Source organism: Natator depressus, chromosome 24 (assembly GCF_965152275.1).
Source record: "Natator depressus isolate rNatDep1 chromosome 24, rNatDep2.hap1, whole genome shotgun sequence".
Taxonomy (NCBI): Eukaryota; Metazoa; Chordata; order Testudines; family Cheloniidae; genus Natator; species Natator depressus.
Window position 1 is genome coordinate 15,864,977 of NC_134257.1, and position 22,130 is coordinate 15,887,106.

A 22,130-nucleotide genomic window follows, 5' to 3' on the forward strand; every position below is an offset into this window, starting at 1 on the left:
CCTGCACCCGGAGCGGCCGCTCTGCTGGGGAGGTGGGGGGGGGCTGCGCTTAAGGGTTGCAGGGCAGCGGGGGCAGGAGCTGGGGGGGGGGGGGTAGCAGCAGGGCAGGGAGGCCCAGGGCAGCGCGGGGGACCCGGCGCCGGCAGCAGGAGTCGGGCCACCAGCCCCCGCACTCACCGGTGGCAGCGGGAAGCAGAGCGACCCGGCCCCAGCCCGCTCCCCCGGCTCTGTCACTTGGGGGAGGGGGCTTGGAGGAAGGGATCGCGCCCCCCCCCCCCTTCCCAGGGCACTCACCAGAGGCGGCGGCGGGAAGCGGAGCAACGCGGCTGGGAGCTGGCGGAGCGGAGCCGGCTGGGACCGGGTTGCTCCGCTTCCTGCCGCCGGCGAGTGCAGACGCGGGCCCGATCCCTTCTGCCGGCTCCAGTACCCCCGCGAATGCCGCGTCGCTCGGGGGAGGGGGCTTGGGGGAAGAGGTGGACCAGGGCAGGGAAGAGGTGGGGCGGGGGCTTGGGGGAAGGGGCTGGCCGCTGGAGCCAGCGCTGCATACAGCTGCCTAGGGCACCATGAAGTCTGGTGCCCCGAATTACGTGGTGCCCTACGAAGCAGCTGCATATTCTGCGTATGCCTAAGGACGGCCCTGCCGCAGCCCCCTGCTAGGCAAGGCCTGGGCTCTCCCCCAGCTCTGCCACTGCTTACAGTGTGCTTACGCAATGCCGACAGACCTCGGTGGGCAGGATCGAACCGGGGAACTCTGGAGTATTAGCGCATGAGCCTCTACAGCAGGAGCTGAAAGCCAACTGTAGTGACTGTAGAGCAGACTTATTTTCTCTCTCTCTAAGCGCTCTCGGAGCCACTAGCCAGGACAGAACACCAGGCCCAGGAGGTGTGTGGGTTACCCTGAGGTTATTGACATGAACGGTGACCGTATAGATCATTGTTGCAACCAAGGTCTTTTCGTGGCACCCAGTCTTGTACGAAGGCGGTCCAGTGAGGCGTCTATGAAAAGGTTATGATTTGCTGGTTATGATTATGCTATCTGTATGCACATATCCTTTTCGTATTTAAAGTTATAAGTATTGGCTCTATACCTCTTTCCAAATTTGGCTCCCGGGGTAATGCGCACGAGGTAATCAGCCAGATAGATATGCCATGCAAGATATCTGCAAAAATGTTGTTTGCCAGATAGGATCATCTCATTTATATGTTTGTATTATGAGTTATAGGTATGTATGTATGTCTGTATTTCAAACTCGGGCTATGCTTCTGGGTGGCACCCCAGACAGTTTGGCACCAGCTCTGCCTAGCCTGCTTGATGGCCCATTAACCACCATCAGCTGTACAACTGACCCATTGAGAGTAGGCAAATATGCCTTATGACTCAGCAAGGCATGCAGGACATGCCTATGGAGAGAACGCCTCACTTGCAACTTGCAACTCGACACTTGCAAGTTAGCCCGCATTAAATCAGCCCCGGGCGCCTTAACTCCGAAGATGTCCACATTGGCAAGGCACTTAGAGCACCTGGACTCTGCAGCTGGAGCGCTCCTGGTACTCCACCTCCACGAGAAGCATAACGCTGGCGCGCCCGGGTGTCTGTGTGGACGACATGGTGCATTACTGCGCTGTGATCGGCCTCCGGAAACGTCCCACAATCCCCTGACGTCAAGTGGCCGCTCCTGCCATGGTTTTGAACTCAGCTGCAGGCATGGGGATATCCCCTTTCAACGTGCCGTTTCTGACAGCCGGCTGCTTATCTGCCCCGGGACAAAGCAACCCATGGTTGTGGAATGCTGCTGCTGTGAGTGTGTGTGTGTGTGTGTGGGGGGGAAGGGCGGGTCTGCTGCTGTCTGAACTTACAAGACAGCATGCTGACACACTCTCTGCCCCCCAAAACACACTGTCTCTCCCCCCACATACACACAACACACTCCCTGTCACACTCCACCCCGCATCCGCCCCCATTTGAAAAGCACGCTGCAGCCCCTTGCACACGGGGACAGCTCCCACAAGGCACTGCTCTCTGTGGCGTTTCAAGAGCTGCTAATGTGGCCACGCCAGTGCGCTTGCAGCTGACAGTGTAAACACTCGGCAGCGGTTTCCCTGCTGCAGTCTCTGAAGGCTGGTTGAACGCCCAGGGCTCTACATCTGCAAGTGTAGCCAAGCCCTTAGGCTTCCACGCCGAGTGCTGGGCAGCTTGTGTTTGAAACAAAGGGATCACAGGCCGCATGGCAAGAGACGAGAAAAGGCAGCTGCATCTCCTCCATCTGGTCTTCAATCCTGCTTCTTACCTCTGCAGGGACTTTGCTACAAACTGAAGCTCTGAACAAAGGACTGAATGACCCATCCCAGCTGTGGGTGTTCTCCAGAGACTTGACTTAAGCCAGCAGTTTATTCCATCATGGTTACAAGCCTGAACCAAGAACGTTGCCATGACTGTATGTCATTGATTCCATTTAACCAATTTTAACTCTCATCTATATTTCTTTCTTTTTATGAATAAACCTTTAGATTTTAGATTCTAAAAGACTGGTAACAGCGTGATTTGTGGGTAAGTTCTAACTGGTATATTGACCTGGGTCTGGAGCTTGTTTGTTTGGGATCGGGAGAACCTTTCTTCTTTCACTGGGGTGTTGGTTTTCATAACCAGTCATCCCCATAAGGAATCATAGAATCATAGAATACCAGGGTTGGAAGGGACCTCAGGAGGTATCTAGTCCAACCCCCTGCTCAAAGCAGGACCGATCCCCAATTAAATCATCCCAGCCAGGGCTTTGTCAAGGAGTGGCGCTGGTGGTGATGCTGGGAAACTGGAGTGTCTGAGGGAATTGCTTGTATGACTTCTGGTTAGCCAGTGGGGTGAAACCGAAGTCCTCTCTGTTTGGCTGGTTTGGTGTGCCTTCGTAGTAAAGGACCCGCAGCCTTGGGCTGTGACTGCCCTGCTCTAAGCAATTTGTCCTGAATGGATATTCTCAGTAGTGTCCCGCCAAAAGCCGCTTTGTTAAAGTTACACTTACAGTTTGTGTTTACAGGGAGCGGTGTGAATGGGCCCCTGCTCTGCGGAAGCCCAGGGAGGGGGGTGTCATCTCCGTGGCAGGGTCCCCTGGCCTGGAAGCCCGTGGTTCCTCCAGCTGCCCATGCGAGATCTCCCAGCTGCCCCAGGCCCTGCTCGGCCCAGTTATCCATTAACCCCTGGTTAATATCGGTGCCACGGAGATGCTATTTGCTCACCTGTGGTGCTAGATTCACGCCCTGCAGTTAATTAAAAGTCGCCAGCGACAATATGTGTGTGTCCTACTTCCTAGCCATAGTCCCCTCCCACGGAGAGAACCCAGGAGTCCTGGCCCCCAGCCCCCACCAACTCTAACCCATAGACCCCACTCCAGCCCTGAAGAATAATAAGAAAACAATCTCAATTGGATAATAAATCAATAATTTTATTTAATATGTAGATAAAGCCACTGCCCCTCTGGGGCGCCAGATCCACCAGCAAAGGGAGGAGGTGCAGGACCTTGCGTGAGGGAGATCTCAGCTCTATGTCCAGACCTGGAACAGACCCGCAGAGACCAGTGTTTGCTAAACACCCATTCCCCAGCAACCTGGAGGATAACAGCCCTACTACCGCTGCAAAGAGCACTCCGTTCTTAGATCACGTGAGCCCTTCACTGTGGTGCTGGAAGTCCTGCGTTCAAATCCTGCTCAATAACAGCCTGTTCCCACCACTGCTACCAAGCGGCACCGGCTCTTCCGCCTGCATAGAGGGCCGCGCATTGACCGTGAAGGTCCAGAGCCCAAATCCTTCCCGTCCACATGGCAGATAACGGCCTTACTGCTGCCGCCAACACATGGCACTGCTCCTTTAGCTCAAGCAGTAGCATGCTGGGCTGCAGCCCCCTGCGTTCCAGTCCCACCGAGGCGGTAACCACATTTCCACAGAGGCCAGCACGCACGGATACCAGTGGCCAAGGAGGAGGAGCTCTCCATAGCTCCACAAGGGCAAACTCGGGCCCCTCACGGAGCCTGGCCCTTGTTCATCTGCCACTAAATGGTTCCCCTGAAATGGGACAAGCTCAGCCCCGCCTGTTTGCCCTCCCTCAAGCAACCCCCACTTGCAGTTACAGCCCCTAGTAGCTGGCTTGCTGGTGGGCCCAACCGTGGAGAAGGAAAGACCCGGAGTGGGTGGAGGGCACCAGGGGAACCCTCCAGCTGAAACAGGTCTACGTTTCACTTGTGAGCCAGCAGCTGCACGGGAAGGCCCTTGACGCCATGGCGCCCCTGACACCGAGAGAGGCCGGATCCCTGAGGAAGTTGGGCCACCCACTCCAAAGCTGAAGTAGGCCGAAGTCTGGTGGGAGTTTGGCCAACCGCTGGTGGCCAGAGCCAGATTAATCTAATGTGGACCCTGGCACCCGGACCATGGCCCCGCCCCTCGTTCTGCCCCAAAGCCCCGCCCCTGCTCAGCCGCTTTCCCCTGAGGCCCTGCCCATTGCTCATACGGGGCATAGGGGATGGAGAGGAGCGAACAGCGAGCAGGGGTTTTGGGAGAAGAGGCCAAGCGGCGGTGGAGCCTCGGGGCCTAGCAGGTGTGGGGGGCGGGGGCACCCTTCTGAGTGTGGGCCTGGCACCATTGACACCTTTGCAAACCTGGTACGGCTCATGGCCCAGCAGCAGCAAAGGAAGGCCCTTGATACCATGGCGACCCCAACCTGAGGATGGCCAAACCCCTGTGCAAGTTTGGCCAACGACGCTGAAGCTCAAGAAGGCCGAAGCCTTCTGGCAGTTGGGCACTAACTGCAAGCCCTGCTGCATGATGGTGTCTATGGAAGTCCTACGGCCCTCTCGGGAGTTGCAGGGAAGAACACAAGATGCCGTCCCCGGTGTGACACTGCACCCCGTATTCTCTGCAGTGATGTTACGATGTTATAATTATGACATAATTATAATGTATTTTATGCAAGATAAGTCATGTGAGGTGTCATTGGAAGGGTTATGATTTGCTGAATATGATAATCCTATTCGTATGCATGTATCATTTTTGCATCTGAAGTTATGAATATTGAATATATATCTGTATTTCAAATATAGTTACACCTGGGTAATGCCCACTAGACAAGATGTTTTCAGTGCAGATAGTGGGTGGGGAAGGGCCTATTAAGGGCAATGGGTCATTAGGAAAAAACAACAGGCCTTAGGAGAAGCTTATCTCCCACCTGGGAAGCCTTCCTGAGAACGCTCCAAATAGCCTTTGAATAATGGCTGCTATGACTCTACAAAGACATGGGATGTGATCGCATGTGTCTAGACTCCATTTTGGGATGTCAGTGTTTTTCCACTGACCGGGCATGGGAACCAAGCTTTGGGAACAAAGGGTTCTCACCATATGCAAAAGCTATATAAGGTGAGGACTGACATCATCTGGGGTTCTTCACTCCCCACACACGAAGACTCCTGAAAACATCTGAGGAACAAAGACTGAAGGGGGGGAAGTGCTGGACCCACGCTAAAGGGATTTATGGCCTGTGAAGGAAACCCCTGGGGATTCCAAGCTGTAAGCGAGTGCAGCTTGCCCCTTAAGAATCTGCAGCCTGCTTGTGTCATCTTTTAGGGTGAGAGTCTGCTACTCATATTAAGCTTAGTTTGTGTTTCTTTGTGTATTTGCTAGGAAATCTGCTTTGATCTGTTTGCTATCCCTTATAATGACTTAGAGTCTATCTTTTGTAGTTAATAAACTTGTTTTTGCTTTATCTAAACCAGCGTGTGGGAATCATAATTCCAGGGCAAGAGGCTGTTGCATATTCCTCTCCACATTGTGGGAGGGTACAAATTTTATGAGCGTATGCTGTACAGTTCCCTGTGCAGCGCAAAACAGTATAATTTTTGGGTCTACACTCCAGTGGGGGTGTGCGCCTGAGGAGCTGGGAGTAGCTTTCCCATGCAGGGGCTGGTCAGAGAGCTGATTGTAACTGTAGGTGGGTGTGTTCCTACTGTCTCCCAGTATGTATGGGGGTGAAAGTGCAGGCTGGAGGGCTTGATAGCTTGTCACAGCAACACAGTGTGAGAAGGAGCCCAGGTTGATGCGTCAGAGGGCTCAGTGGTACCTCAGTTCCAGGTGCGGGGAACCCGTCACACCCAACTCAAGTGCAGGATCTCTTGCTTCTGCGGAGCATGGGACAAGGAAGGCTCTGCGGAGGAAGCAGAGGGTTGGTCTCATCCTGGGGATCAAGTTGTCAACTCTGCCTCCATCCCACTGGCCACTTCACCTCTCTGCCCCCTTCCCCACAGCAAGTCAAGCAGGGGAGATGGCACCGGGCCAAGATGGCGCTGAGTTTGTGCCACAGGCTGGCCAGGCACTTGGCGAAGGCCCGTTGGACGGCAGTGGAGGAGAAATACAAGGGTCCAAGGCGGCGTTGAGGGTGCTGAGGAGAAAAGCGTACACCCTCCAGAAAGGGCTCTCATTCTGGACAAAGCCCACCACATGGGACAGGTTGTAGGGGGTGAAGCAGACTATGAAGTTGAACAAGGTGGCCAGAGCCAGGCCCACGGCCCCCTGCTTCCTCCGGCCTGTGATGTTGGGCAAGGCCACCAGGATGCGGACGAGGCTGACGTAGAAGAAGATGGTGATGGTGAAGGGGAGACAGAAGAGGACAATGAAGAACTCCAGGCGGACAGGGAGGAGGATTTGGAGCTGCATAGGGGAGAAAACTTTGTAACAGTGGGACTCGTTATTGGAGGTCATGGTCCCATTGGGGCTCAGGACCTCGTACTGGACAATGTAGATAAATCTGCAGTGGGCACAGCCAAACACCCAGAAGAGCACGGAGGTGGCGACAGCATAAGCTGGACGACGTCGGAGCTTGTACTTGATGGGAAAGGCCACCCCGAGGTAACGATCAACGCCGACGGCCATGAGGAAGAGGGAGCTGATGTAGATGCTATTATAGTAGAAGTAGTTGGTGAGTGGGCAGAGGAAAACGGGCAAGGGCCACTCCAGGCCTGAGGCAGCCTCCACCATCTTGAAGGGGAGCAAGATGAGGAGGAAGATGTTGGAGACGGTGAGGTTGAGGAGAAGGATGTCGACGGGGGTGGGTTTCTGGCGGACCTTCACCAGGAAGGTGTAGAAGGCCAGAAGGTTGGATGGGAGGCCGATCAGGAAGGTGAAGATGTAGACAGTGAGAACCAGCGGGATGGAAATGCTCAAACTCATCTTCTCAGCTCCTACAGAGGAGAATGGGCTCATCAGTTGCTGAAGGAACCCAGGAGTCCTGGTAGCCAGCCCCCTCCCTCTCCAACCCACTAGATCCCGCTCCCCTCTATGGCACTCTGTATCCCAAAGCAACACCCTGGAACCCCATATTCACCCATGTCATATGATTGCTATGTGTCTTACAAAGCATGCCATGTAAGATCTCATATTAGAAGTCATGATCTGCTGAAACCCGTTGTTCTGACCAAATATGTGTATCTTTAGTGTGTATGAAATTATAGGATTTTGCTGGATGGTTGTCAGTGAAATATGTGATAAGTTTGAGAGTCCTTCCTATAAGGGTGGTGACCTCTGCCCAAGGGGGCACTCACTGGCCATTCATCAACAGGGGAGTTGCATCAACAGGGGAGTTGCAATCAAGGGATTTAACAATTCAATGGCAGTTGCACAAGCACCACACAATGCGGGATTTACTCGATCACTGTGTCTCAGCAAAGCCCATCAGGGCGGGGCTGGGTAAGTGTCTTCTAAGCACCTGGACTAAGGATATAAAACAGAGGCTGCATGGCTTGGCCTTTTCTCCTCCCCCACCTACGCTGCAAGCAACAAGGATGCTGAGAAGAGAGAGAACTTCAGCAGAGGAGACAAGGGAGAAACCTGTGTATTCTGAACTGTAACATCCATTGAGAGAAGAAAACGGCTAGATCTAAATACTGCCCGGTATCTTAGAGGTTTAAGATGTAGTTTTCATGCTTCTTTTCTTTTCTTTGGTAACTATCTCTAACTTTTATACCTACCACTTCTAATCACTTAAACTCTATCTTTCTGTAGTTAATGCGTCTGTTTTATATGATACCGAAAACCAGTGAATTTTGCTTGAAGTGCCTGGAAATCGTAGCTCGTTCACAAAAGGCTTGTGCATGTCCTTTCCGCATTGAGGGAGGGGCGGACTGGGTAGTGAACGTACCCAGGCTTCTACCCAATGCAGGGCGGTGCAGCTCCGGGGTCCTAGGCTGGGGAGATTTGGCTGGAGCCTCTCTGGTTTTGCTTCCTGAGTGGCTGAGGGCAGCCTTTCACGTAACTCGGCTGTCCTGACCTGTGGATGGCTAAGTCCAGTACCTGCCAGACGTTTGTAGCTTGTCACAGCATCACAGCGTGAGTGGGAGCCCAGACTGGTGGGGCAGAGGACTCAGGGGTACCTGAGTTCCAGGTTGCACACCGGGGATCCTGTCACACCCTCCTATCCCTGGGGATTGAACTCGGGAGTCCTGGCTCCAGGCCCCCTGGTCCTAATCCACTCGCTCCCACTTCCCTCCCTGAGCTGGGAGAGTACCAGGAGTCCTCGATCCCAGATCCTCTGCTCTAACTCTTAGATGCCCCTCCCCTCCCAGTCGTGCCCCTCCCCTCCCAGTAGCTGAGGGCAGCATTCATGGAACTCGGCTGGGTGTGTCCCGACCTGTGTAAGTCCAGTACCTGCAAGAGGTTTGTAGCTTGCCACAGAATCACAGCGTGAGTGGGAGCCCTGACTGGTGGGACAGGGGTCTTATTGGTACCTGAGTTCCAGGTTGCACCCCTGGGATCGTGTTGTGACACTGCACCCCATACTCTTCACAGTAATATTATTATGATGTGATTATGACATAATTATGATGCACTTTATTCAAGCTGGGTCATGTGAGAGGTCATTGGAAAAGTTATAATTTGCTGAACATGATTGTCCTATTTATATGCATGTATCTGTATTTCAAAGGTAGTTACGCCCATGTAGCACCCACTAGACAGCATGCTTTTAGTCTAGAGCAGGGGTGGCCAACCTGAGCCTGAGAAGGAGTTAGAATTTCCCAATGTACATTGCCAAAGAGCCACAGTAATATGTCAGCAGCCCCCCATCAGCTCCCTCCCACCCTGCTCTAAGCGCCTTCTGCCCACCGGCAGCCCTGCCGATCAGGGCCTCTGTCTCCCTCCCCACATCTCCCGATCAGCTGTTTCGTGGCATGCAGGAGGCTCTGGGGTGCAGGGGGAGGAGCGAGGGCACGGCAGGCTCAGGGGAGGGCGTGGGAAGGGGTGGAGTGGGGGCAGAGCCTGTGGCAGAGCCAGGGGTTGAGCAGTGAGCACCCCCCCGGCACACTGGAAAGTTGGCCCCAGAGTCAGTGCCTAAACAAGGAGCAGCATATTAACTTCTGAAGAGCCACATGTGGCTCTGGAGCGACAGGTTGGCCACCCGTGGTCTAGATAGTGGGTGTGGAAGGGCCTGTTCAGGGCAATGGGCCTTTAGGAAAAAACAATAGCCTTAGGAGAAGCTTAGTTCCCACCTGGTGATGAGCCTTCCTGAGGACCCTCTAAACAGCCTCCGAGTAATGGCTGCTTTGACTCTACAAGGCCACGTGATAAGACCACATGTCTCAAGACTCCATCTTGGGATGTCATTACTTTTTACACAGACTAGTCTGGGAACCGAGCTTTAAAACAAAACGTTCCTACCATATGCAAAAGCAATATAGGCGGGGAGTGACATCATCTGGGGTTCTTCACTCCCCACAGAAGAAGACTCCTAGAAACACCTGAGGAACAAAGACTGAACTGGGGGAAGTGCTGGACCCAGGCTAAAGGGATTTCTAGCCTGTGAAGGAAAAAACGAGGGATTTCAAGCTGTAAAGCAAGTACAGCTTGTCCTTTTAGAATCTGCATCCTGCCTGTATCACCTCTTAGGGTGAGAATCTGCTACTCATATCCAATCTATTTAGTATATTAAGCTTAGTTTGCGTTTTTTTGTTTATTTGCTAGGTAATCTGCTTTGATCTGTTTGCTATTCCTTATAATCACTTAAAGTCTATCTTTTGAAGTTAATAAACTTGTTTTTGCTTTATCTAAACCAGTGTGTGGGACTCATAATTCAGGGGCAAAAGGCTGTTGCATATTCCTCTCCACATTGAGGGAGGGGGTGAATTTTATGAGCTTACACTGTACAGTTCTCCGTGCAGCACAAAATGGTATAATTTGGGGTTATGTAGAGAGGGTGCCTGCCTGAGCAGCTGGGTGTGTCCCTACCTGTATACATGCTGGTGAAAGTGCAGGCTGGAGGGCTTTGTAGTTTGCAACAGCAGTACAGTGTGAGAGGGAGCCCAGGCTGGTGGGTCAGGGGGCTTAGTGGTACCCCATTTCCAGGTGGCATCCCGGGGGGGAGAACCCGTTGCATTCGTCAAACCCTGCCCAGCCTGGGGATAGACCGCAGGAGTACTGGCTCCAGCCCCCCTGCCCTAACCCACTAGATCCCACTCCCCGCCCAATCATGTGGATAGAACCCAGGGGTCCTGGCTTACAACCCTCCTTACCCATAGCCGTGTGAGCAAGCTCAGGGCTCCCGTTCCATTAGCTGACATTAGACATATGGCTGGAATTTATGTAGCTAGCTCCTGTATTTATTTAGCTCAGTTTCCTGTTTAGCCAGGGGCAGGCGCAGATGGGAAAGGCGGGCAGCGCCAGAGAGATTGGAGGACCTGAGATGCATGAGATTGTGTAAGCAAACACACAGGGAATGGCTGGGGTGGGCTGGGGTGGGGTGGGGGCCAAGTGGGAAGCTCGGACAACATGGAAGCGGTTGTTACTCAGAGGGAAATTTTAATAAATATTATCAACGGTGGAGGGGAGTGGGGTCTAGTGGTCAGAGTGTGGGGAGGTTTCTGGGACCCAGGACTCCTGGGTTCTATCCCCAGCTCTGGGAGGGGAGTGAGGTCTAGTGGATTAGAGTTGGGGGTGCTGGGAGACAGGACTCCTGGGTTCTGTCCCTGATTCTCAGGGGGTGATTTTGTGGTTAAAATAAGGGATAAGGCAGGGGTGGGCAAACTTTTTGGCCAGAGGGCCACATCAGAGGTGCGAAACGGTATGGAAGGCCAGTTAGGGAAGGCTGTGCCTCCCCAAACAGCCTGGCCCCCGCCCCCTCCCACTTCCCACCCCTTGACTGCCCCCCTCAGAACTCCTGACCCATCCAACCCCCCCTGCTCCTTGTCCCCTGACCGCTCCCTCCCGGGACCCTCCTCCCTAACTGCCCCCCGGGACCCCACCCCCTATCCAACCCCCCCTCCTCCCTGTCCCCTGACCCCTATCCACACCCCCGCCACCTGTCAGGCCCCCCGGAACCGCTGACCCATCCAACCCGCCCCCTCCACTCCTTGTCTCCTGACCACCCCTCCAAGGACCCCCTGACTCCCTGGGACCCCACCCCCTATCCAACCCCCCTTGCTCCCTGTCTTCTGACCACCCCCCCCCCCGAACCTCCACCCCATCCAACCGCCCCCTGTCTCCTGACTGCCCCCTGGGACCTCCTGCCCCTTATCCAATCCCCCCCACCACCCCCTTACCACACCACTCAGAGCGGCAGGACAGGCTTATTGGAAAGCTTGGGAGGTGGACGGGCACAAGGTGTGCTGCCCGCCAGGCAGCGTGGCTGCGGGGGAGGGGGGACAGCAGAGGAGGGGCCAGGGGCGAGCCTCCCCGGCCAGGAGCTCAGGGGCCGGGCAGGACGGTCCCCCAGGCTGGATGTGGCCGACGGGCTGTAGTTTGCCCACCTCTGGGATAAGGAGTCAATGCACAGAATTAGGAAATACAACCCAGGATTCTTGACCTTTCAGCTCCACTCAACCCACTAGACCCCACTCCCCTCCCAGAGCTAGGGAGAGAACCCAGGAGTCCTGGCTCCCTCCTCTACCCACTGAGCCACTCCAGTGACTCTGAAGAGCAGCCTGCCAGCTTTCCCAGGGCCAAGGCGTCCTGCACCCGTGCTCCAGACAGGCTGTGGGTGCCACACGCCAAGCTGCAATGGGCCCCTCCTTCCCCGGGGTGCACGTAACTCTACCCCCGCCTCACAGCTGTGGGGATCGATCCTTAAATAGCCTCATTAAAGCGAAGTTAATAAGCCTCTCCTGTAAAATAAACCATTGTCTGAGCCCAACCAGCCCCTTGCTTCCCCACCAATTGCAGGGGGCGGTCTAGTGGCTTAGAGCGGGGGGGGGGGGGGAGGGAGGGCTGGGAGCCAGGACTCCTGGGTTCTATCCCTGACTCTGGGTGGGGAGTGGGGACTAGTGATCACAGGAGGGGGATGGGACCAAGGACTCCCAGGTTCTATCCTTGGCTCTAGGATGGAAGTGAAGTCTAGTGATCAGAGCAGGGGGCTGGGAGCCAGGGTTCCTGGGTTCTAGGAACAGGGCTGGGTGTATGCACCAGCCAGCACATCTCTCCAAGACTCGTGCCCTCCTGCAGTTAGAAACCGTCGGTCCTTCCGCTCTCCCTAACGGAGGGAAACTCACTTTCCCTCCCAGCCTGTCTCGCTGCTCAGATGTGGAGGCAGGACATGGAACCGCGAGCGGATCGGACCTGATGGTTCCGTTCCCAGACCCCTTGGTAAGGGCACCACTCCCACGGGAGGGGGGAGGGAATCGACCCCTCGAGTCTCTTTCTCCGAGTGGGGGAACCCATTCTGTGGGGGATGTAATGACCACCCAGGAGTCCTGGCTCCCCTCAGCTCTAACCATTAGATTGCACTCCCCCCAGTCTGGGATAGAACCCAGGAGTCCTGACTCACTGCCCCCTACTCTAACGACTAGACCCCACTCCTGGCCAGAGCTAGGGCTAGAGCCCAGGAGCTCTGACTCCCAGCTCCCTCTATTCTAAGCAATACACCCCACTTCTCTCCCACGCTGGGGCTAGAATCCCGTGGTCAGCTGAGCCAGCAATCTCCCTTATACTTAGTTGCTTGTTTGTTTTTTAATTTGCAAAAACAAAATTAAGTTTTGCACAGAGGCCTGGGCATGATGGGTAAAGACAAAAGCATACTGGTCAGGGCTGGGAAAAGAACCCAGGAGTTCTGACATGTAGCTTTAACCAGTAGACGCCATTCACCTCGTAGGCCTGGGAAAGGAATTCAGCAGTCCTTTCTCCGGTCCTGCTCTGCTCTAACCCAGTCCCCTTCCAGGGCCAGTAATAGAACCCAAAAGTCCTGGATCCCAGCCCCCCCGTCCCAACCTAACCACTGGTCCCCACTCCCCTCCAGATAAGCCCTGACCCAGGCAGCTAGAGAGCCCATCCTCACCTCTTTTCAAAGTAGCCAGTGTGCTGCGAGCCTGCAGAAGGGCTGGAACCCAGGTGTCCGGGCTGGGAGCCACCCCAGGCGATGTGTCAGGGACGAGCTGGTGGCTGGTCTCCTGCGTCCCAGCCGGGGAGTGAGTTTTCTGTAGCCCAGGTGGCTGGTTAAATTGTGTCTGTGGAGGATCCCCAGGAAACCCCAGCGGTCTCGCTCTTTGGAAATCCAAGCAGAAAGGATGAGAGATACAATCGTTACTTCCTCGGGCCTTGCAGGAGGTGTGAACCAGCACGTCCCTGAGAGGGTGTGGTGTCCCCCTCACTCAAGGTGAGGGTCTAGTAGGTAGAGCTAGGGGGCTGGGAGCCAGCACTTGTGGGTTGTCTCCCCTAATCCGGGAGGGGCGTGGGGTCTACTGGTTCTACCACAGGGCACTGGACGAGAGGCCGCGCTGGATTTATGGTTGTTCCTTTGATCTCCAGGGCTGTAGCAACTTTCAGAAGCGCGATATTAAATAAACAAGCGAATCCGAGTTCATATTTCTTCGCTCAGGCTCCGGGGCACATAAATACCCTGCAGAGAGCACCGAGACGCATACAGGAGCCACAGCTGAGTGGGAGGGAATCCTGACGGACTGCTAAAGACAGAGACAATGGGGCCAGATCCCAGCTGGGGCCAATCGGCCACCGCTCCATTGGAGTCACTGGGGCCAGATCCCAGCTGGGGCCAATCGGCCACCGCTCCATTGGAGTCAATGGGGCCAGATCCCAGCTGGGGCCAATCGGCCGTCGCTCCATTGGAGTCAATGGGGCCAGATCCCAGCTGGGGCCAATCGGCCGTCGCTCCATTGGAGTCAATGGGGCCAGATCCCAGGTGGGGCCAATCGGCTTCCGTGCTACCTGGCGTGTGCCCAGACGGACGTTCATGTGGGCGCGCCACGGGCTGGCTCACCCGTCCTTCCAGAGGGGAGACGGGTTTCAGATGGGGGCGTTTATCACTGCAGTGTTTGCGCTTGGCATCTATGGACCCACCCTGTGCTCTTTTGCCTTGATAGCCCTTGGCCCAGGAGTCCTGGCTCCCAGCCCCCCTGCTCTCACCACTAGACCCTACTCTCCTCTCAGAGCTGGGTGTAGAACCCAGGAGTCCTGGCTCCCAGCCCCCCTGCTCTCACCACTAGACCCTACTCCCCTCCTAGACCCAGGGAGAGAACGCAGGAGTTCTGGCTCCCAGCTCCTGCTGCTCTAACCCACTTGGCCCCATTCCCAATAGAACCCAGGAGTCCTGTCTCCTGGGCTCTCACTTCTCATCCTACCTTTGCCATGACCCCGGGGAGCTGGGGTGGGCACCCAGCTCCTGGCTGTGACGGGAGGCAAGGCAGCCCCGCTGGGGGACATAGCGGGGCTACATGCAAGGACCCCGATGCTGAGCTTGCCATGGCCCCCCTTCCCTTGCCCAGCTCTGAGAAACAGACACCCGCCTCCCCGCCCTAAGACACAGAGAACTGATTCCACCTCACGCAGGGTGGTGGCCTCATTGGCACAGCCATGGGTGCCCCTGGCACCTCACGTTGGACATCTGCCAGTCGGGGTTATGTTCCGTGAATGGGTTTTTTTATTATTGACATCTGGGTTTATTATTTCTTTACAAGCCGTCTGGGAAAAATCTCAGAACGTTGCACAAAGGTCATAAAATTCCTCGTGAGCAAAGGTCCCCGTTCGGTGAGGTTTCTCTCCACATCTCGGGAGACAGATTGGCCATGTCGCCGGTGGGTCTGGGCCTGGTCTCCCTTGTAAGGGTCCCCTCCCGTCCGCCCGAGAGAAGCCCAAAGACTCCAGTTGGACTAGACTAAACCCTGTGCCCCAGGGAGAGGAGGGGAGAGTCCAAGACCAAGGCCCCTGGCCCCGTACTCTGCTCAGGTGTGGCCCTTATGTGGCCTCATAATGTTCCAGGGGCCACGGGCGAAGCCCTCAGCTGTTGTGCTAAACACGGCCAAGCGGCTGTGACACGAGGCAGATATTGCTCAGCAGCCTCAAGACACCTCCACCTTCCCGGTGCGCACCCCGCTGGCGTGCTGCAGCTGAATGGGGTGGACTCCTTTCTGCCGTCCAGCTGTCCAGTGAGAGGTCCCATCAGCCGGGGGAGCGGAGAAGCTGATCTCCTGGAAGGACAGGAGAAGTCACACCACCCTTCCTGGTTGTGGTGGCCCTGGGTCCATTTGCTCATTGCAGGAAGCTGGGCTGAGTTTCTAAAGCTCCTGTGTCCAGCCCACCCCAGTATGGGTGAGCCAGCCATGGAGATCAGCCAGATCTTGGAGCACCATGGAGAGATCCCAGCTCGCTGATGAACTCCGAGGCCTGGCGTGGGGAGCAAACAGGCAGATGGGTCCCATCAATGCCCCCATTTCGGGAACCCTCGGCGCCCATCCACCCACAACCTCCTGAGTGTCACCCTGCTGGTGGCGGTGCACACCTCCACAACAACCGCCCTTCGGCTTATCTACCAACCCCGAACGGCCAGGTCCTGACCAGCAGCAATTGTGGGTGACGAATTTCCAGATGGCGACAGCCGCGTGCGTCTCCGTGCTGAGGGGCGCTCTCATGAAGCTATTCCACCCCTGCAGCTCGGGGGTGAGCTCTGCGCAGATCTCTAGGGGCCTGGCCTGTCGTCCAGAAGTGCTGTCACCCCACTGATGCTCACCCCAGCTGCACAAAATCTCACCACACTAACGCACCCATAGGACATTCGCACACCACAAGCTCACAAGAGCAGTACGGAGCAGAGTGTGTGCGCTCAATGGGGTGAGCCCCCCAGGGAGGCACTCGGGGGGCTGTCCTGCAGGGGTGGGGTGTGGGATCTCCTCTGGCAGCCAGGGCTGGCCCTGATGACCACGGGGCGCTGTGCTGTAGGGGAAGGATGGGGGATCTCCCCAGCAGTCATGGCTGGCCCTGATGCTGGCTGGCCCCATGGTTAATCGGCTATAATCTGCCTGCGTCTGTGTCACGGAGTCCCTGGGTGACGCTCTGGAACTGCTCCCCATGAAGCCAGGCGGGACTCTGGGGCAGTCTCCTTCCTGTGAGCAGCCTGTCTTCAGGACACATAGCTCACACGGCTTCCACCTTCCTGGGTCTGGCCTCGGAGCATTCAGAGGAAACATTAAGAACAGTCCCGCTTCATCACATTTCTCCCCCCTTCGAGATCGAACTGAGCAGGGTCACTTTAGCCAGTGACCTGGGGAAGTTCAAAGCCACCAACATTCCCATGGATGCCCCAGCATCTCTCTCATTCCTTGGTGGGAGTTACACCAGGCCCTTCCAGTTTCACGCCCTCCCTTAGGTCGGGGGTGGTCAATAGCACTTGCAGGCCGCATGTGGGAAGGTTTATGCGGCCCGTGCCCTTTGGCCACCCCAAAATCCCAGGGGGTCAAAGTGGGATTGGGTCTTCTCCTGAACAAGCTGGCCAAACACAGCCACTTGGTTATCGGACTCTTTAACTTTCTTAACAGCTTTCACTTCATCTGAGACCTTCTCAAAGCTATCCACACTGGATCTTTCAACAGGAAAGTCAGTGGATCCATTCACAACAGAAAATTTCTGGCCGTTAGGAACTGAAACTTTCTTGATTAAATCACTTTCACACCCTTCAGTTGCAGTAAACTGCTTGCAAAGACTCCATGAGGATTCCTTTCCCTAGGGCTTTTCTATGCAACAATTCACCCCTCACAGAAATTCTGCTCTTACCCTCTTCACCGAGGGCTTGCTCTAGAGGAACACTTTCCTAAGCAACAACAGACTCTTTCTGGGTCTCCCTTACATCCAGAATTACCTCTGGCCCATCCGGTGGATTCCTACACAGTCCCCTTTCAGGCAAACTGATAGACTTCCTAGAGAAAAGGTCAGAAGCATTCTCCTTCCCTTTGCCACACACAAGTTCAGGAATCTTTTCCTTCTTGCTACAGGTTTCCACACCCTCAGTAGGTAACACAATCACATCACCTTCATGCTCTCCTTGTGCCCTGGCTAGGATCTCACCCTGATCAGACAGAGTTGCTCCACCCTTTCCCAACAACACACTAGCAACAGGCAATATACAAGCACCAGAATTGTCTGCTCTCTGGGATTTTACATAGACGCTAACTGGATGTGACCTAGTTACAGGGCCATTCTCCCGAGCAGACACAAACTTAGGACCCTTCCCTTCCTGGGCTTTAGTTGAATCCAGAACAAACTCTGAGACAACTGCACGACCCTCAACCATCACAGGCTGAAAGGCCCCTTCTGTCTGCTCCACAGACAAGAAGAGCCGGACACACTTTCTCCTTCACCACACACACAGCTTGGGATCTCTTTCCCCTTGTCCCAGCACACAAGGCTGGTCACAGACAACTGCTTGGAGACCGGGGTTGCTCCCTCCACAGACAAGTCAATACCCCTGACAGACACAGGCACGTTTCCTTCACTGTCCCAATTCTCCACCCAGCTAACAGGTAAGGTCCAGCGACACTCATCTTCCACTCTCCTGGCCTTCCCACCCTGCTGACTAGACACAGCCATCAGCTCACAAGGCTGCCTAGGCTCATCCAGACTTTCCTTAGCAAGCACCTTGCCACTCCCAACAGATCCCCTGCCCTGCCTGTGTCTCCCCCCACTCAGCTGGGGTCTCAGCTCCCACTGTGCTCAGCGCTGCCCTTGCTGTCCCAGTGGGGGTAGGCAGCGAGCTCGCTGCTTTCCTCACAGCTTCAGAGCCAGCCTGAGCCCCCTGAGCCCCCCTCTCCGGTGTACAAGGGGGGCGGGGAGCCCCAGGGGTCTGGTTACAGGCAGGCAGGTAGCCTGAGCTCCCTGCTGCCAGCCAGGTCATCTGCATTTTCACTGACCATTTCCCTCTCCACCGATTGGTTCCCTGGATTCAAATTCAAACCCTTGGCAGTCACAGGATCAGGGCCTGGATCCTGTCCCAAAGAGACACAGTCACCCCACAACAGGGTCTTGCAGCTGGTGTTCTGGAGAACCCCAACGGCCAGCCAGCCCTACCTCTCCTGGGTCTGCACAGGGATCTGGCCATAGGCAGGGCGAGGGGCTTCATCCCTGGGACCCTCACCCAGCTCACACAGCCCCTCAGCATCTGAGGCTGCACCACCAGGGGCCTGACAACAGTTCTCTCTGTCCCAGGATCTCGCCACCGCTTGAATGTCTCCCCATTGACCGGTTTCAGAGTAACAGCCGTGTTAGTCTGTATTCGCAAAAAGAAAAGGAGGACTTGTGGCACCTTAGAGACTAACCAATTTATTTGAGCATAAGCTTTCGTGAGCTACAGCATCCGATGAAGTGAGCTGTAGCTCACGAAAGCTTATGCTCAAATAAATTGGTTAGTCTCTAAGGTGCCACAAGTACTCCTTTTCTTTTTCCCCATTGACCATCACCTTCTGCTCCCACTGGGGGTCCGAGGGGCCTGGCCCCAGGAAACTCCACACAGACAGATAGGTTGGGGTCAGGAGTGGGAGCCTGTCCACCTCCCCACCCACCTGGCTGACGGAGTCTATGGCTTTGGGACCCAGCAATGGAGCTAGACACCGGGGCTTTTCCGCAGGGTCCCCCTGGTTCAAATCGCCAGCCTGCTCAAAGGCAGTGAGGTGGCATCCACATCCCCCCCCTCCTTAACCAGGGGCAGCAATTTAGTCTCAAGGTTCCCTGCAGAACTGGCCCCCCCGGGGTCTATCCCCACTCACCCCTGGGAGGTCCCCTAGGCCTCTCCGCTCCCCCACCGCCAGTTCATGCTGCTGCTGCTTCTGCAGCTCTTTCTCGGGCTCTCGCTGTCTCTCACAGTCCTCTTGCTCTCTCGGACTCAGCTCCAATCCCATCCATCTCCGATCCCCGGATGGGGAACCCGATCGTGAAGACCCTCGTCTGGTCGGGGACAGGAGTCTTGGCGATACCTGGCTCCCACTCCAGCTGCTCCCAGATCCTGCTATAGCCCCATTTGGGGTCAGGAATCTGCTCCTGAGAGCAGTCATCCTCCTCCAGCTGCACGATTAACTGTGCTTTGGTAAACTTTCCAATGCTTCACCCTCTCTTTCTGCACAGGGTTACAATGTCCTTCTTAAGGAGACGGTGACAGGCCATCACTCCGCTCTTCCCAAGTTGTCGTGTACTCACAGGCCTGTGTGCTCTCAGCTCCCCACGGTTTCCAGGGAGAACCCCTAGTGTGCCAGCCCTTCTCGAGGTCACCGCCTCTTTACCAGGGTCGAGCTGCAGACTTCTCCCCCCTGGGACTGCTCGCTGCGATCCCCCGGGGGACCCTGTTACTGCAAAAGTCCTTCTCTCTGGTCACACACCCAGGGGTTAACCGCCCCCTGAAACCGTCTCTCTCTGAATCTTCAGCATGCCTGGTCCCCGTCAATCCCCCTTTGTTTTATTGCTCCCCAGTCACTTACTGCAGGAAGCGCCGTCCATGGCGTGCAGTAGATCCCACCGCTACCACCAGTTGTCATGGAGTCCCTGCGCGATGCTCTGGAACTGCTCCCCATGAAGCCAGGCAGGACTCTGGGGCAGTCGCCTTCCTGTGAGCAGCCTGTCTTCAGGACACACAGCTCACACGGCTTCCACCTTCCTGGGTCTGACCTCGGAGCATTCGGCATCCTCTGCCCCTCCGTGAGCTTCCCACAGCGAGTCCGCTCAGGCGGGGCTCCTGGGGAAGCCAGAGGGTCCTGCCCCCCAACTCCGCAGTCAGACGTGACTCTCAGCCAGCCAGTAAAACAGAGGTTTATTAGACGACACGAACATGGTCTAAAACAGAGCTTGTACATGCAGAGAACCGGACCCCTAAGCTGGGTCCATTTTGGGGGCAGTGAGCCAGACAACCACGTCTGCACTTCACTCCATGTCCCCAGCCAGCCCCAAACTGAAACTCCCTCCAGCCCCTCCTCCTCTGGGCTTTGTCCCTTTCCCAGGCCAGGAGGTCACCGGATTCCTTTGTTCTCCAACCCTTTAGCTCTCACCTTGCAGGGGGGAAGGGCCCAGGCCATCAGTTGCCAGGAAACAGGGTGTCGGCCATTCTGTGTGTCCAGACCCCTGCACACACCTGCCATCTAGAGCTCTGCAATGATCATACACCCTTATCCCACCCCCTAGATACTTAAGAACTGCATAGGGGAAACTGAGGCACCCCCACACTATTCAGAGGAAACATTAAGAACAGTCCCGCTTCGTCATAGTCTGCAGCTGGGGATTTCTACCCTGTGCTTCGGCACATAAGCCCTGAATCTCCAGGACCATCTGGCGGGCTAAGGGTCGATAGCAAGACTGACAGACGCTCGCTTCTGTGTCGGGGTGATTCCTCCACAAGCCGCAGGGCTGGCCCAGAGCGAGCTTCCCATCGTTCGCTTACGTGGGTGCATCGGCAGAGCTGTGGAGGGATGGGGTGAGCCCAGTGCAGTGTGTTTGTGTGTGTGTTGGGGGGGGGGGCAGATGTTGCATGCAAGTCCCACTCCCCATCCCCAAGCTCCTTGCATTGGGGGTGGAGGACAAAGTCGTGGATTTTCTGCCTCCCCCTCCCCACTTGACAAGGACTATAATGCAAGTGCACACACGTTTCTTATTGTAATATTTTTACTGGGTCACTGGATCTTGCAGGCAGCAAAACTGGAACCAATCAACCAAAATTAGGGAATTTGTATGAAGCACCCCCACTCCCCTCCCTCTGAAACCAGCTGGGCTTGGCTGGCAAGACAGTGCCGTTTTCCTTCTTGTGAGACTCGCCAACACATCTGCCCCCCCTTCCACCCCGCACAAAGAGCTCGGGAGAGGGGAGTGGGACTCGCATGCAGCATGGGCCCCCCCACACTGCGAGGAGCTCGGGGGAGGGGAGTGGGATTTGCATGCAGCATCTTCCCTCTACACACACACACACACACACTGCAAGGAGCTTGGGGCGGGGGGGGGGCACCCCGCTCCTCACGGAGCTAATGGCAGGGGAGGTGTCCGCAGCAGTTTCCTGCTCTGGCCCTGGGGACGCCTGGTCAAAAAGGGACCCTGGCGGCTCCGATCAGCACCGTTAAAAGTCCGGTCGGTGGCGCAGTGGGGCTAAGACAGGTTCCCTGCCTGCCCTGGCTCCGCGTAGTGACTGGAAGCAGCCGGCATGTCCCTGCAGTCCCTTGGTGCAGGTGCAATCAGGGAAGTTCCGCGCCCTGCCCCCGCCCCGAGCGCCGGCTCCGCAGCTCCCATTGGCTGGGAATCGTGGCCAATGGGTGCTGTGGGGGGCAGTGCCTGAACCATGCAGAGCTGCCTGGCCACGCCTCTGCCTTGGGGCTGGACATGCCGGCCGCTTCCAGGAGCAGCGCGGAGCCAGGACAGGCAGGCAGCCTGCCTTAGTCCCGCTGCGCCGCTCACCAGGAGCCACCTGAGGTAAGCACCGCCCAGGTGGAGCCTGAACCTTGAACCTCCTGCCCCAGGTTGGAACCCCCTCCCGTACCCAAACTCCCTCCTGGAGCCCGCACTCCGAACCCCCTCCCCACCCAACCCCCCTGCCCCAGATCGGAACCCCCTCCGCACCCTAACTCCCTCCCAAAGCCTGCACTCCAACCCCCTGCCCCAGCCCTGAGCCCCTTCCTGTACCGAAACTCCCTCCCAGAGCCCGCACTCTGAACCCCCTCCCACACCCCAGACCCCTGGCCCAGGTTGGAACCCCGTCCCGCACGCTAACTCCGTCTCAGAGCCCACACCCCCTCCGACACCCCAACCACCAACCCCAGCCCTGAGCCCCTCCCACAGCCAAACTCCCTCCCAGAGCCCTCACCCCCTCCCACAGCCCAGCCCCCAGCCCAGACCCCACTCCTGCACCCTGAACCCCTCATTTCTGGCCCCA

General features: G+C 56.2%; 1 long non-coding RNA gene and 1 pseudogene across 1 annotated transcript in view; both read right to left on the reverse strand.

Annotated features, from left to right (window-relative positions):
- The window catches only part of LOC141977115 (uncharacterized), a 33,208-nt gene extending 32,848 nt beyond the window's left edge, over window positions 1-360 (reverse strand). Inside the window, exon 1 of the long non-coding RNA XR_012636173.1 lies at window positions 295-360. This is a non-coding gene — a long non-coding RNA (uncharacterized LOC141977115). The remainder of the gene's footprint in view (window positions 1-294) is intronic.
- A 5,856-nt stretch (window positions 361-6,216) lies between these two features.
- LOC141977291 (free fatty acid receptor 2-like) lies at window positions 6,217-7,234 on the reverse strand (annotated as a pseudogene).
- Between the last annotated feature and the right edge of the window lie 14,896 nt (window positions 7,235-22,130).